Source organism: Tamandua tetradactyla, chromosome 2 (genome assembly GCF_023851605.1).
Source record: "Tamandua tetradactyla isolate mTamTet1 chromosome 2, mTamTet1.pri, whole genome shotgun sequence".
Lineage (NCBI taxonomy): Eukaryota > Metazoa > Chordata > Mammalia > Pilosa > Myrmecophagidae > Tamandua > Tamandua tetradactyla.
Window position 1 is genome coordinate 96,764,172 of NC_135328.1, and position 13,100 is coordinate 96,777,271.

General features: G+C 41.3%; 1 long non-coding RNA gene across 1 annotated transcript; it reads left to right on the forward strand.

The window, feature by feature from the left end:
* Positions 1-4,509: 4,509 nt before the first annotated feature.
* Positions 4,510-12,243, forward strand: LOC143661192 (uncharacterized). Its single transcript, XR_013164437.1, has 3 exons — positions 4,510-4,687; positions 4,919-5,165; positions 11,840-12,243. It is a non-coding gene; the product is annotated as an uncharacterized LOC143661192 (long non-coding RNA).
* Positions 12,244-13,100: the final 857 nt, after the last annotated feature.

Genomic DNA, 13,100 nt, shown 5'->3' on the forward strand with positions numbered 1-13,100 from the left:
CAGCAGGTCTGTCTTAACCCAAGGGGTCTTACAGGATGGCATCCTGGATTTTCATGGGGGCCTGTGTAGACAGGTCAATGGCAGCCTCCCAGGTGAATATCGAGATCCGCGGGTATGTCAACGTGACCCAGAATGGGGAACCTGCAAAAAACAAAGTTAGACTTAGTTTTCTGTAGTACAGTGGTTGAAGGGGCTCACAATAAAAAGTAAGCTGGTTTCTAGAAAATATAAAGTTGCAATATTGCTTGCACGTTAGGTAGTTTGTAGGACTGAAATTCATATTCATACATTTTCATATTCTTTCTTTCTCTCACATACCCGCAAACTAGTTTTTATCTATTTTCTCCATGCCTCATCTCTAGTATTATCCTTTGATTATTCTATGGGAGCTTCAGTCCTATAAGGCCTTTCAGTTTTTTCTATTCTATGATTTCTGTACAAATTTTAGGAACTTTCTTACTTATTTCCTGTTTCCCTATGAGTTATGGGGATCACTTTCTGTATGGGGCACATAAAGGATATAAGATTAAACTGATTGCAGCAAGGAATTCTGGCTTCACAAAATTCAGGAGGTTGCTGCTGTTTTCTCATGTCGACCTGAATGTCAGATTGATTCTTTTGATTGACTTAAAGTGGCAGCTCCTCTTTATGCAAGCGCAGCCTAACACCTGTCTTCTTCAATCGTGTATGATTATGAGTAATTTTTAAAATACTTATTGCTAGTCCAATCTTCAAATACTGTTTTAACTACCCAATTTTAATCAATCAATCAACAAACATTTACCAGGTTCACATGGCACAATAAAAAAGTCCTATGTTCAAATCTCAGTTCTGTGACCTGCCATGTCATCTCGAGGAGATAAATTTCTCCCCCGAACATCAACTCCTTTTTACTATAAAACTAGAATTATAACAATTCCCTCACAGATATGTTTGTAAGGACTAGAAATAAAGATTGTAAGGCACCAACCATCATACCCAGCACATAGGAAGTACTTAATAAATGGTTATTATTATTATTATTATTTTCCAGGTGCCCAGGGAAAACTAAAATAGAAAAATATATAAATTCCCTTTCCATCAGAGAAAAGCAGTCCTGTACATAAAGCTGTGCTTTATGCCAAAAATTTCAGATTTTAGAGGCAAGAGTGAGCCCTTGTCATGGGAGTGAAAGGAGAATGTTAACAACAGTTACAGTTTGGTTTTCAGTCATGTTGTAAAAAGAGCATTGCTCCATCAGGTATTTTTAACATAACCTCAAAGAAATAAAATATTTCACAATAAAAGCTTCAAGTCACCCTGAGTCCTGAGGAGTAATGTTAGGTTGGGGGTAAGAGTCTGCTGGTCCAGATTTGCTATCACCAGTGAGTGCTGTGACGAATCCCCCAGCACAGGACTCCAGTGGTGTTGGCAGGTTGGAAGGAGAAAAGGGAGATTCTCATAAGTATGCAATTATACTATCCTGGACCATTTGAAAGACTTTAAATACTTCCATGGGTTTGCCTTATCTTGTATTCCAGGTACCCAGGGCTCTGTAACATGTCAACTTAAAACTTAATGCCTTAAAATAACAATGTTTATTCTGTCCTCACATCTGCTATTTCAGTAGGGCTCGGTGAGGACGGCTCATCTCTGTTCGACGTGGTGAACTCTGGACCCTGATATTATCTCAAGATTCAGTCATTCCCTTGTCTGGTGATTGACTTTGGTTGGCACTCCAAGGTATAATGCTTACATGTGGCTGCTGCGTAAAGCCAGGGTGTCCTCACAACATGGCAGCTGGATACCAAGGGCGAGCCCAGGGAGGAAAAGAGCCAGATATGAGAGGTACCTTTTTATGTCGTGGCCTCAGAAGTCATGCAGCATCACTTCTACCATATTCTATGCATTGAGGCAGCCACAAAGGCCCACTTACTTTGGAGGGGAAGAAAAATAGACCCCACCTCTCTCTGGGGCAGTGTTAATGCACTGAATGAGCATGTGAGACTGAAAATACTGCTGTGGCCATTTCTGGAAAATACGAACTACCACCTCTTACGAATAATCAACACTCGGGTAGCAAAAGTAGGAGCAGAGGCCCATTATTTTCACATCATCTAGAGACAGAAAATGAGACACAGCCAAGTCAGCCAAGTCTTATGTGAATTGAGAAGCCTGCACCATATTCTGGGGGCCACATGGTCTCTCTTCTCTATTTTGTCTCTATACACCTGCTCCCGTTCTCAATTTCTGCGTGAAGACCGGCTTTCTCTTCGTATTCATTGGCATATAGATGCAAGGCCTAAAACTTTTCCCTCAGCTCTATGATTAAATGGCTCATATCTTGGCAGCAAATGGTTTTGTCTTGAGACTTTGTTGGGGCGTGTGCCAGTTTGAAAGGATTTATGTACCCTAGAAAAGCCATGTTTTAATCCTAATCAACCCTGTGGCAGCAACTGTTTCTTCTAATCCCTTTTCAGCACTATAGGTTGGAAACTTGATTAGATTATCTCCACGAAGATGTGACTCACCCAATTGTGGGTATTAACTTTGAGTAGAGGGAGATGTGACTCCACCCATTCCACATGGGTCTAGATTACTTAACTGGAATCCTTTAAAAGAGGAAGCATTTTGGAAAAGGTTTGAGATCTGAGATGCCAGAATGACAAGAGACCCATGAGAACTACCAGAGTCCACAAGCCAGTGACCTTTGGAGACGAAGAAGGAAAATGTTCCCGGGGAATGTCATGAAACAAGAAGCCTGGAGAAAAAACTAGCAGACGCCATCATGTTTGCCATGTACCTTTCCAGGTGAGAGAGAAACCCTGAACATCACCAGCCTTTCTTCAGTGAAGGTAACCTCTTGTTAGTTTGAACATTTTTATGGACTTGCTTTAATTTGGACGTTTCTACAGCCTTAGAACTATAAAGTTGCAACTTACTAAATTCCCCTTTTAAAAAGCTGTTCCATTTCTGGTATATTGCATCCCAGCAGCTAGCAAACCAGAACAGGGCCCTTCTCATATCTCCTCGTTCCTGAAGATTTCCACACATGCTAGCCCAATTGCCAATAACAGCACCTGCAATCTTTGCCCAAGTTTATCTGTAGCCAGTTGCTACCTGCTCTGCCCACAGACGGCGCCTTTGAATAAACACCTCCTGAGAGTAGCCCTTAACTGTGGACTGACAGAAGTCCCTGGAGGAAGCCTTAGCTCCCTCGACCCCAGGATGGGGGACACACATTCCACACTAGCACCCAGAGTTCTCTAACTGGGTTAGGGTACAGTTCCCACAGTGGTCGCATGCTTGATGAGTCACTTTTATTGTCTTCTTTCCCTCCCCTGTCTCACTTTTCCATTCCCCTACAGATGTTTCCTGGTATCACCTCCCAAATAAACTGCTTGCACTCAAGTCCTTGCCTAAGAGCCTGCTTCTCAGAAAAAGCAAACTAAGAGACTCAACTCTTATCAATTTCCCAACTTCAAAACCCAAGGGGAACAGTGTAATTGATCCAATTTCATTCATATGACCATTTTTCATCCAATTTTCTGTGACTGTGGAGATGAATCATGAAATAACGTGGCCTCCCAGATCACCCCATCATCAGATGTTACCGGCGGGAGCAGTTCACAGAGAAAGGGTCTATGGGCAGACAGGCCCAGCAAAACATGGCTATCAAATTCATCATGGCACATTTCTGGCTCAAGACATTCAGAATTTGCTTTATTCCCAGCCACTGTTACCCACAATCTTATAAAAGTAAGACTCCAAATTAAAAGTGGAATGTCCAGATCTGACATCCGGCCTTTACAGAACATATTAGCTAAAGCTCTTCATAACTTACAGAAATGGTAAACATTCAGTTATTTAGGATCCATTGTGCTAGATACTTTACATGCAATATAATTTTATCCTCATCACAACCTTGTTTTTCAAGAAGTAGAAACAGATCAGGAAAGATCTTTAAATTGGCCATCTCTTTTAACAGACAACACAATTCCACATGGAGCTATATATTTCAAATCATCTTACTACAGACTACTGTAAGAATTTACCATTATTTGAAAGGTCATTTAAGAATGAGCACATAAATGACATTTTCTAGAAAAGTGTTTCTAAAGTTTCAGTCTAAAGTGGTACTCCAAAAATGTTACACCAATAAATGCCCTCCCCCAAATAGGTTTTATTATAGATTTGACATAACATTAAATGTAAGCACCCAAATCACAATAGTTTTAGCAGCCCTACTCACACGATAGGCAAAAACTGAAATTCCTGCAGCTTTCTGGGATCCTCAAAGTGAACACTGAGTTAGCCACTCACTTTTTTCCTTTCTTGTTCCTACTGACCTTGTCAGGATCAAGTACAGTGCTTGGAGGAGTCTCCCCAATATCATGGTGATGGTGCCATCTGGGCAGTGAAAGATGCTGGAAGCAGTAAGGGTACAGAAGACCCCCACAAGTCCCAATGTGACATAACAGGAAGGAAGGCCCGCTGAGGAAATATTCTAAATACGGTGCTAGAATCTGAACAGTTAGGGAGAATGGCCTCTTTCACATTGCTGTTCTCCACCTTGTGACCTTCCTTAAACATCTGAGCTCCTGAGTTCAAATGGCCCAACCCAGACCCAGAAGTACCCATAAATAGGACAATTTGTTTGCCCCTCCCCCTCTACTGAAAGGAGCTCAAACCAGGTCCAAAGAGCCAGGTGGGTAACAGACATGATGCAAGGCCCTTCATCCAACAATCTTCTCTCCATGCCTAGTTCTGTTCTTTTTGTGCCTATACTGAGGCAAACAGATAAGGGCATGCGTGCAGATGAGGTTGATGATGCTTCTGCCAATCAGTTTCTGAGCCCACTTGGCCAGATTGGTCACAGCAGTAACACTGCAATGCTATGCCTGATTTCTTGAATAATTTTATTATTATTACCCCTCAGATAAACTAATTTTAATGGATGTGCACTGACTATCAGTAATATGGTACTGGAATGCATCTTATTACCCCAGTGGGCTAGATACCTCAATGGCATAGGAAATGTCAGGACATCCCAAGAGAGACTAAAGTCATATAACTGGAAGGAAGACAAGCTGAGCAAATGCTTCAAATACATGCTGAAGTATGGTTTAAAATAATAGGGCAAGCCTGAAGATGCCTGAGACTGAAGTAGCAGACAGCTTTGCCTGGTAGGTGATACAATCCTTTCTAAGAAATGGAATTGAAAGCAACACCAGGTTCTGCATATAGTAACAGCCATAAAAAACTATGACCTTTCCATGTGCACACCTTGGAAAGCACTGCTGCACCTCACAAATGCTCACTGACAGTCACCTCCCCACACAGAATGCCTTCAAATGCGGGCAGTAATGTAAAGTAATCTTCAATTTTGTCAAGGACATTATCGATATTCAATGGATATTAAACTCAATACCTTGGGTTGAATTTCTCCTCAAGGTCCTGGCAATGTGATCAATTAAGTATCTGGGGTTATGAATATGGCATCTAATGTTTGCTATCAGCTAGCCCGAGAGCACTCTAAGGGCAGGAAACCATATATTATTTATTTGTTTCTATATATCCAATGGCCAGCACGATTTCTGCCCCAGCAACATTTCTATGCTTGCTGAAAGACATTAACTTTCCTGAAGTTTCTGAGGACTCCTGCTGTTTGTAGACAGAGAAGGAATACTGCTAGTGCTTTATTTAGATTAGATTAACTGTCTCCCTAATCCCTATGAAAAAAAATAGAACATAGAGGATGAAGGGCTTATTTCCACTGAGAGAGGAAAAATAAATATATGTGATTATTTCTGCCTCCCTCTCACACCCTAATATGTTTGCTTGAGTGATGGGGAAGGAGGCTGACTTTTTCAATTTCTGTGTACATATAAGATAAGCAAGATAGGCATCTCCGAAAGGTTCATTTGAATGATGATGATCTAAACCAGGAAAAGGGTGGAGAAACCAAGAAAAGATTCTTTGAGGTGCCCAACTGTGGGGATCCGGGGGCAGGATTCCCCTCCATACCGAGCACAGGTCATTGCATGCAGCTGCTTACATGACCAGGACAGACATGAAAGGTCATCAGACGTCGCAGGGGGAAAGAATGTGCAAATGGTATCATAAATAGAGCATTAAAACTCCCCTCCCTTGATCACTGCTGATAACAAACCTCCAAATCCCTGTGTCACAAGACCCTGCTGAAACTCCATCACACCCTATGAAATGTCTTTGCCCTGAACCCATATAAGCTGCCCTCTAGCACTCCCTGCCCTAGTGGGGCTCTGACTTCCACTTTACCAACCAGCAGCCATTGGGAAGAATCCTCTCCCGTTTGTAAGTCCTAATTAAAACTCACGTCTAACTCCATGCCTGACATTTCCTTTGGTCTTCGGGATGCTCTGACCCAAGATCTACAGGAGCTGGGTTGGAACACCAACCCAGCTGCATGTGGGGACGTCACTGTGCCCCTTGAGGGTACAAAAATCAGAAGTCATACTACATTTCCAGGCAAAAAGTGATCCAAAAAAATATGTGTTGCGTAGGGTATATAAATTGGGTGTACTCACTCCAGTGTTCAATAAAAGATTTGCCAATCACATCCCCTCTAAAATGAGAGAATTGTCAATCCTTCTGGAGGATTGTGCAGTTCTCTGTCCAGAGCTGGCATGATTCTTCCTAAAGCCCACTGAGGCCAACCAGACTTATAGCAGCCACCAGTATACACCCCAGGTTCAGAGGCTTTTCTTTGAAAAGGAAGTCATTTACAATTCAGTAGGCATATCTCCTTACTTTCAGCTACTTTGAAAAAGCACATTCTTAGCAATTTTAGCTTGGGAACATTGTATACAGCAATACTGTGTTTAATGTGCTAAATGTTTTACCTGAAGTATCTCAGTCCTTATTAGAACCATGTGAGGCAAGTCCAATCCTTATCAGAAGCCTGGGCTTAGAAAGGTTAAAGTGATTTCCAAAGTCACAGTTCTAGTTGTCAGTTAGGCAAGATTCAAACCCCAGCAGGCTGACTGCAGAGTCCACATTTTCATGATTCCAGTGTAATGCCTCAAACTTTTGATCATTGACACTGTTCTAGCCAGTTCTTCTTTTTTTAAAAAAACTTTTGATGAAATATCTTCATACACATACAGTCCATCTAGATTATACAATTAATGGCTCACAATATCATCACATAGTTGTATATTCAACATCATGATCTTTTTTAGAACATTTGCATCACTCCAGAGAAAGAAATGAAAAGAAAAAAGAAATAACCCATACATCTCATACCCTTTACCCCTCCCTCTCATTGACCACAAGTATTGCAACCTACCCAATTCTTTTTGCCCCTTATCCCCCCTATTATTATTTACTTTATGTCCTTATTTTTTTACTCATCTGTCCATACCCTGGAGAAAAGGAGCATCAGACAACACAAGGTTTCCACAATCACACAGTCACATTGTAAAAGCTATACAGTTATATAATCGTCTTCAAGAATCAAGGCTACTGATTCAGGTACTTCCCTCCACAGACTAAAAAGGAATATCTATATACTGCATAAGAATAACCTCCAGGATAACCTCTTGACTCTAAAATCTCTCAGCCACTGAAACTTAATTTTCTCATTTCTCTCTTCCCCCTTTTGGTCAAGAAGGCTTTCTCAATCCTTTGATGCTGGGTTCTGATTCATCCTGGGAGTTCTGTCCCATGTTGGCAGGGAGATTTACATCCCTGGGAGTCATGTCCCATATAGTGGGGAGGACAGTGAGTTCACCTGCTGAGTTGGCTTAGAGAGAGATAGCCAGTTCTTCTGACTTGGGGAATAAAAAGTGTTAGTAGGGGTCTTTTTTATGAGTCTAATTTCAGAACTCAGCAATTCATGCTTGTAGATGAATCATTGTTCCTCCAGACTCTCTTCCTGAGGCAGAGTCTTGTTACGGTTGAATTTGGTGGTTGGGGGTAATCATTTAGCTCCAGTGGCTTTCAAAGAGGGCAGAGTAAGATTTGCACAAAGATCAGTTGACAGCATCTGCCCACTCTTGCATGTAGCGAATCAACCCCAGGTAGTGTGGCCAATCCAGTCTGCCATTCCTCACAACTTAGGTTATGAAAGAAACCTCCACAGAATTGGACAGCATTTCCAAAATGTTGAAGGCCAACCTCTTCCCCTTTGCCATGTAGCAAAGTCACGGCACCCCAGTGCAATGAGGGCCACCACTGATTTTTCACTGCTCACTTCTCCCAGAAGCATATGAATGCCTGGAGTCACTTAAAGGAGGAAGGGACCAGCAACATTACTTGCTTAGAGCCATGCTTAGTGCTCTATGGACAAGTCTTGTCTACATTTCACAAGAAGACTTTATAACTGAAATTTTCCTCTATTTTACAAATAGAAAAATCAAGATTTCATGAAGTTAAATAATGTGTCCAAGTTCATCTGACTAGTTAGTGCCACGTTAGTAGTAGAACTCAAGTCTACCTGCAAAGATCAGGTGTCGTTTCCACTGACAAAGCAAGGTGTCATAGCTTCTTGGTTTGGTCTGAATGAGATCAAGAGCCATCTCTGGGTTCACTAGGGTATGTTGTAAATAGGACACATGTAAATTATACATCTGATTTATGAAACCCATTAAGAATGGGAGGGAAGGAGAGGGGAGAAGAACTGGAGAGATGGGAATATTCACACTTATCCCCTCATCACTCATCTCAAAAGCTGTCTTCTCAGCTTAAGGCAAAAAAAATAGGCAGAAACAATGGACAGATTTATTCCTAGTATTTTCTAGGATCTAAACACATTCAAACATAAATCATATAGGAAAAAATTACTAAGCATTTGTTGTCTGTGGAAATAGCATCCCCTTCATTTCTATTCTCCATCATATCCCCACCCCCACCAGCCCTCAAATTAAGTCTACAGACCTCTTCCAAAAAGCATTGCCGTTGCCTAGGAAATCTGGTGGAGTACGGAAACAGCAGTTTTGCACTAATCTGGGTGTAAAGTTTGAATAAGATAAATTGTGTTTTAAAAATTGATTTTGTGTTTACTCCTTGGGCAAACTTTCTGGGCTTAGAAGTTTAACACTTCATGCTCTCTTCAGGCTTCTAAGATATCAGTAAAGACAAAGAAAATGGAGAACAAGGCAGAACAATACCATAATTCACGAGTCGGGTAATAGGTGCAAGATGCTAATCCCAGTTGGGAAGAGTTCATAAAAATGAATTCTGGCCCCCCTTTGGGTAGCAGGAGTACTGCATCATGAATATTTATGGTAGAATATGGGAAGTGTTGGGAAACAGACTCAGCAGGGGCCAATCTACCCGAACAGCTGGGGATCATTTGGGTGTTAAAATGAAGTTTTAAAGGACACCATTTAGATAAAAATCATATTTGAGGAGAATTATGCCTGGGTTCCAAATAGTGTCGAGTATGGAGTAATTTCAAGTTTTATATGCTTTGCAAACATCTGCTTGTTCTTAAACTTTACTCATCGTGTACCGTAAAGTTGGATTCAGTTTCAAAAATCTCCCATGTTATAATGTTGGGGTGATCCAGTTAAATGGGTTTGTGAAAATGTTTAAAAGAGAAATATATGTGTATATAACAGGAACTGATATTTTAAAAAAGCATTGTTTTAGGAAGGTGATGTGTATAGTGATGTGTGAGTGTGCAGACTGCAGCCAAACTCCCTAAGCCCAAATTCCAGCTCTGTTGCTTCCAGTCTTTATAACCTTGGGCAAATTACTTAACCTCTCAGTGCTTTGTTGCTTCACTTTCTCCATCAGTAAAACTGCCCTTCTTCTACCTAAGCCTACCTATAGTTATGCCTAAGAGTTACTTCTAGAAAATCTCTCTGATTTCTCATATGCGGACTCTCTCTCTCTCTCTCTCTCTCTCTCTCTCTCTCTCTCTCTCTCTCTCTCTCTCTTTCTCTCTCTCTCTCTCTCTCTCTCTCTCTCTAAGCCCAACTCTGCAAGTGAAATCATTACCCTCCTCCAACATGGGCCATGATATCCTGGGGTGAAAGTCCCCCTGGCAATAAAGGGCATGACTCCCAGGGATAAGCGTGGCCCTGGCACCACGGGATCAACACCACCCTCCTGACCAAAGGGGGGGAAAGAAATATTAGCAAAATAAGGTGTCAGTGGCTGAGAGAGTTCAGATAGAGTCAAGAGGCTGTTCTGAGGGCTACTCTTACTCAAGCTTCAGCTAGATACTGCTAATTACCATGGTTTGCCAAACCCAAACCCAAACCATTCCTGTTAAGCCTTAAAAACACCTAAGGCTCTACCTGAGATTCTACAAAAGTTTCACAGACCAAGATTACTTTCCGGAAACCTACAACCTCCAGATGGGTTCCTAGACCAGATAAATCCTGAAACCCAGAGAGGCCAGCCTCTCCAAGAACATCAACTAATTCCATCCCCCTATCTCATATTATTGACACCTCTTTCCAACATGAAAAAGTTAGAAAGGGCACAGCGCAAATACCCCTTAAAGATTGAGAGAAGGATCAAGGAAGAAGGAGGAGTTATAACAGAGAAAATAGGATTTAACAAATGTGTGTGACTGCTGAATCATTAGATTGATATTTTAGTCTCCAGTGTCTTAGAGCAGCTAGAAGGAAAAATCTAAAATTGTGGAACAGTAGCCCATAATAAACTCTGAAAACCGTTCTGTAACTACTTATAACATTGTACTTTTAAATCTATTGCTTTTTTGTATATATATTTCATAATAAAACATGTTTAAAAAAATAGTGCCTTCTCTTATGGCTGTGATGAAGATTTAAATGAGTTCCTGATCCATAATAAGCATTGTGTTAGTAATAGCTGCCAGCATTATTATTAAAATTATTCTCACTGAATTGGAATGCTCAGGTGAAAGGTATAAAATGGTTGTCATATTTGTTTTAGTTTCCTGGATGCTAAAACAAATGCCATGCAGTGGGTTGGCTTAAACAATGGCAGTAGATTGGCTAACAGTTTTCAGGCTAGGAAAGACCAAAATGAAGGTGTCAGCAAGGTGATGCTTCCTTCAGGAAGACTGCAGCATTCTGGGAGTGGCTGCTAGGGAGCTTTGGTCCTTGGCTTTTTTGCCACAGGGCAATGCAAATGGTGGTCTCTCTTGGCTTCTCTATGACTCTGCTCACAAAGGACTCCAGTCATCTGGATTAAAGCCCAACCTGATTCAGAGGGGCCACACCTGAACTGAAGTAACATCTCGAAGAGATCTTATTTCCAATTCACCCATTTACAATGGGTCCACACTCAGCAGGATGATGAGGGCACACAATTCAATCCACTGCAATATTCTTAACCAACATTTCTTTAAAAGAATTACAAGAGATAATGAGCACAATAACGTGTTCAAATGCTGGGTGCCGAGGTATAACGTAGAATCCCTGATTAGAAAAAACCTATATTAATCATCAGCTCTCAACCAGTGTCCCTGAAATGAATTTGACCATTCCCAACAAAAGAAAGTAGATACCAACAACTAAATTAAAACTGTCTATAATAGTTTGAGTGCCTCAGTATCATTTATAAAATATTAAGACCCAACTTACTATGGGTTACCCAAGAGATTTATTCACATGGCATTGACTGAGCTGAATCTCTTCTCAACCTAGGATGCACACAGGAGATTTTTCTTTGGGTCCTAAGTCCTGATTTTGTTCATTTATTCTTTGCTTCTTTTATCCAAAACAAAAAATAAGAACTAAAAGTTGAAGACTCCATTTAACTGAGTTTTGACTGCTTGTAGATTTGGCATTGTTATTGGAGTTTGATTGTGAACTTAAGCTTTATGTCTCCAAAGGTTGATGTGCATCATTAGTAATCTCCACATGCTCCTTTTCAGGGAAATCCTGAAAGTAAGTTCCTGATGCTTGAAGGCCAGCTAACAGCATAAATGAAGAATTCCAACTCGCCCAGAAACAAAATAATTTGCTCTCAACCGTCCAGCCAGAGTGAAAATGCAAATGCATTCATGTCATTTCACTGCTTAAACTCTTTTAATAGCACCCAAATTCCCTCAGGCTGAAGAACAAAATCCTTAACAGAGTTTATATGGCATGACCTCAAACGAGCCTCCAGCCTGCACTCCCTCCCTGCACACTTCCCTTACCCTACTCCAAGTTCCAGCTGTACTCGCCTTCTCTTGACTCCTTAAAGACATGTGCATGCCCCAGAAGACCAAGAGTCTGGACCCCCTTCAAAATATATCTAGTGAGAGTGGTTTGAAACTAATTCATCTATTAATAAAAATCCCTATTAATCAAAAATAAAAATTCCTGGGTGCACAAACATCACCTGGGATCTTGCACATCCATTCGTTGACCTCCAGTGCTAGAAATCACAAACTGGTGGCTGCAGGCTGACTCTGACCTGCAAATGTGTAGCTTGATCAAGTATTCTTTCTAAAATAACAACAACAAAAAAACTTCATGGAACTGAGTGACTCTAGGTGGGGCACGCCACCTTCAATTCCCTATCCCTATCATAGCTACATTATCTAACTGCTCCCTGAAGGTCTTCGAGTTTAAGCTGCCTGCTTTATGCCCTCATATAACACACAATAATTCACATCCTTCTTATGGTTAGGAAGACAGTTATTGATCTGTGGAAAAGAGCCCTGCCCCAGGTCTTAAATGTGCTCACGAAACAGTTGCTATTAGCAAAAATCTTAGGATGTCAGAGTCACCAGATTGCCCAGATTTTGTACAAATAATTCATCACTGATAATCCTCCACTAGGCCTGCAGGAGGTCGGCGCTGCTGCTCGCTGCTGTCCACAGGTGGCAGTGATCCTTCATTATTGCAAAGGCCCAGAAATTTCCTCCAGGTCTTCTGATCAGGGGTCCAGGAAGAGTTCTGAGGCAGTTTGTCTGCCTTCACCACTTTACCTCCTCATTTGCTGTCGCTGAAGAGAGGATTTGGACTGAGAGGAGGGCTTGTAGGAGGGAGGCAGGACCTCAGCCCCTGCATGTCCTACAATGTGTTTCTTCTGCCGAAATGTAAAAGGCAGTTTGCAGCTAAACAGCTATTTTTCCTATGGGGTTTAAACCAACTCCGCCATTCAGCCTTTCCCCCTAAATAAGAGAGCATAAATACATTTTTTTT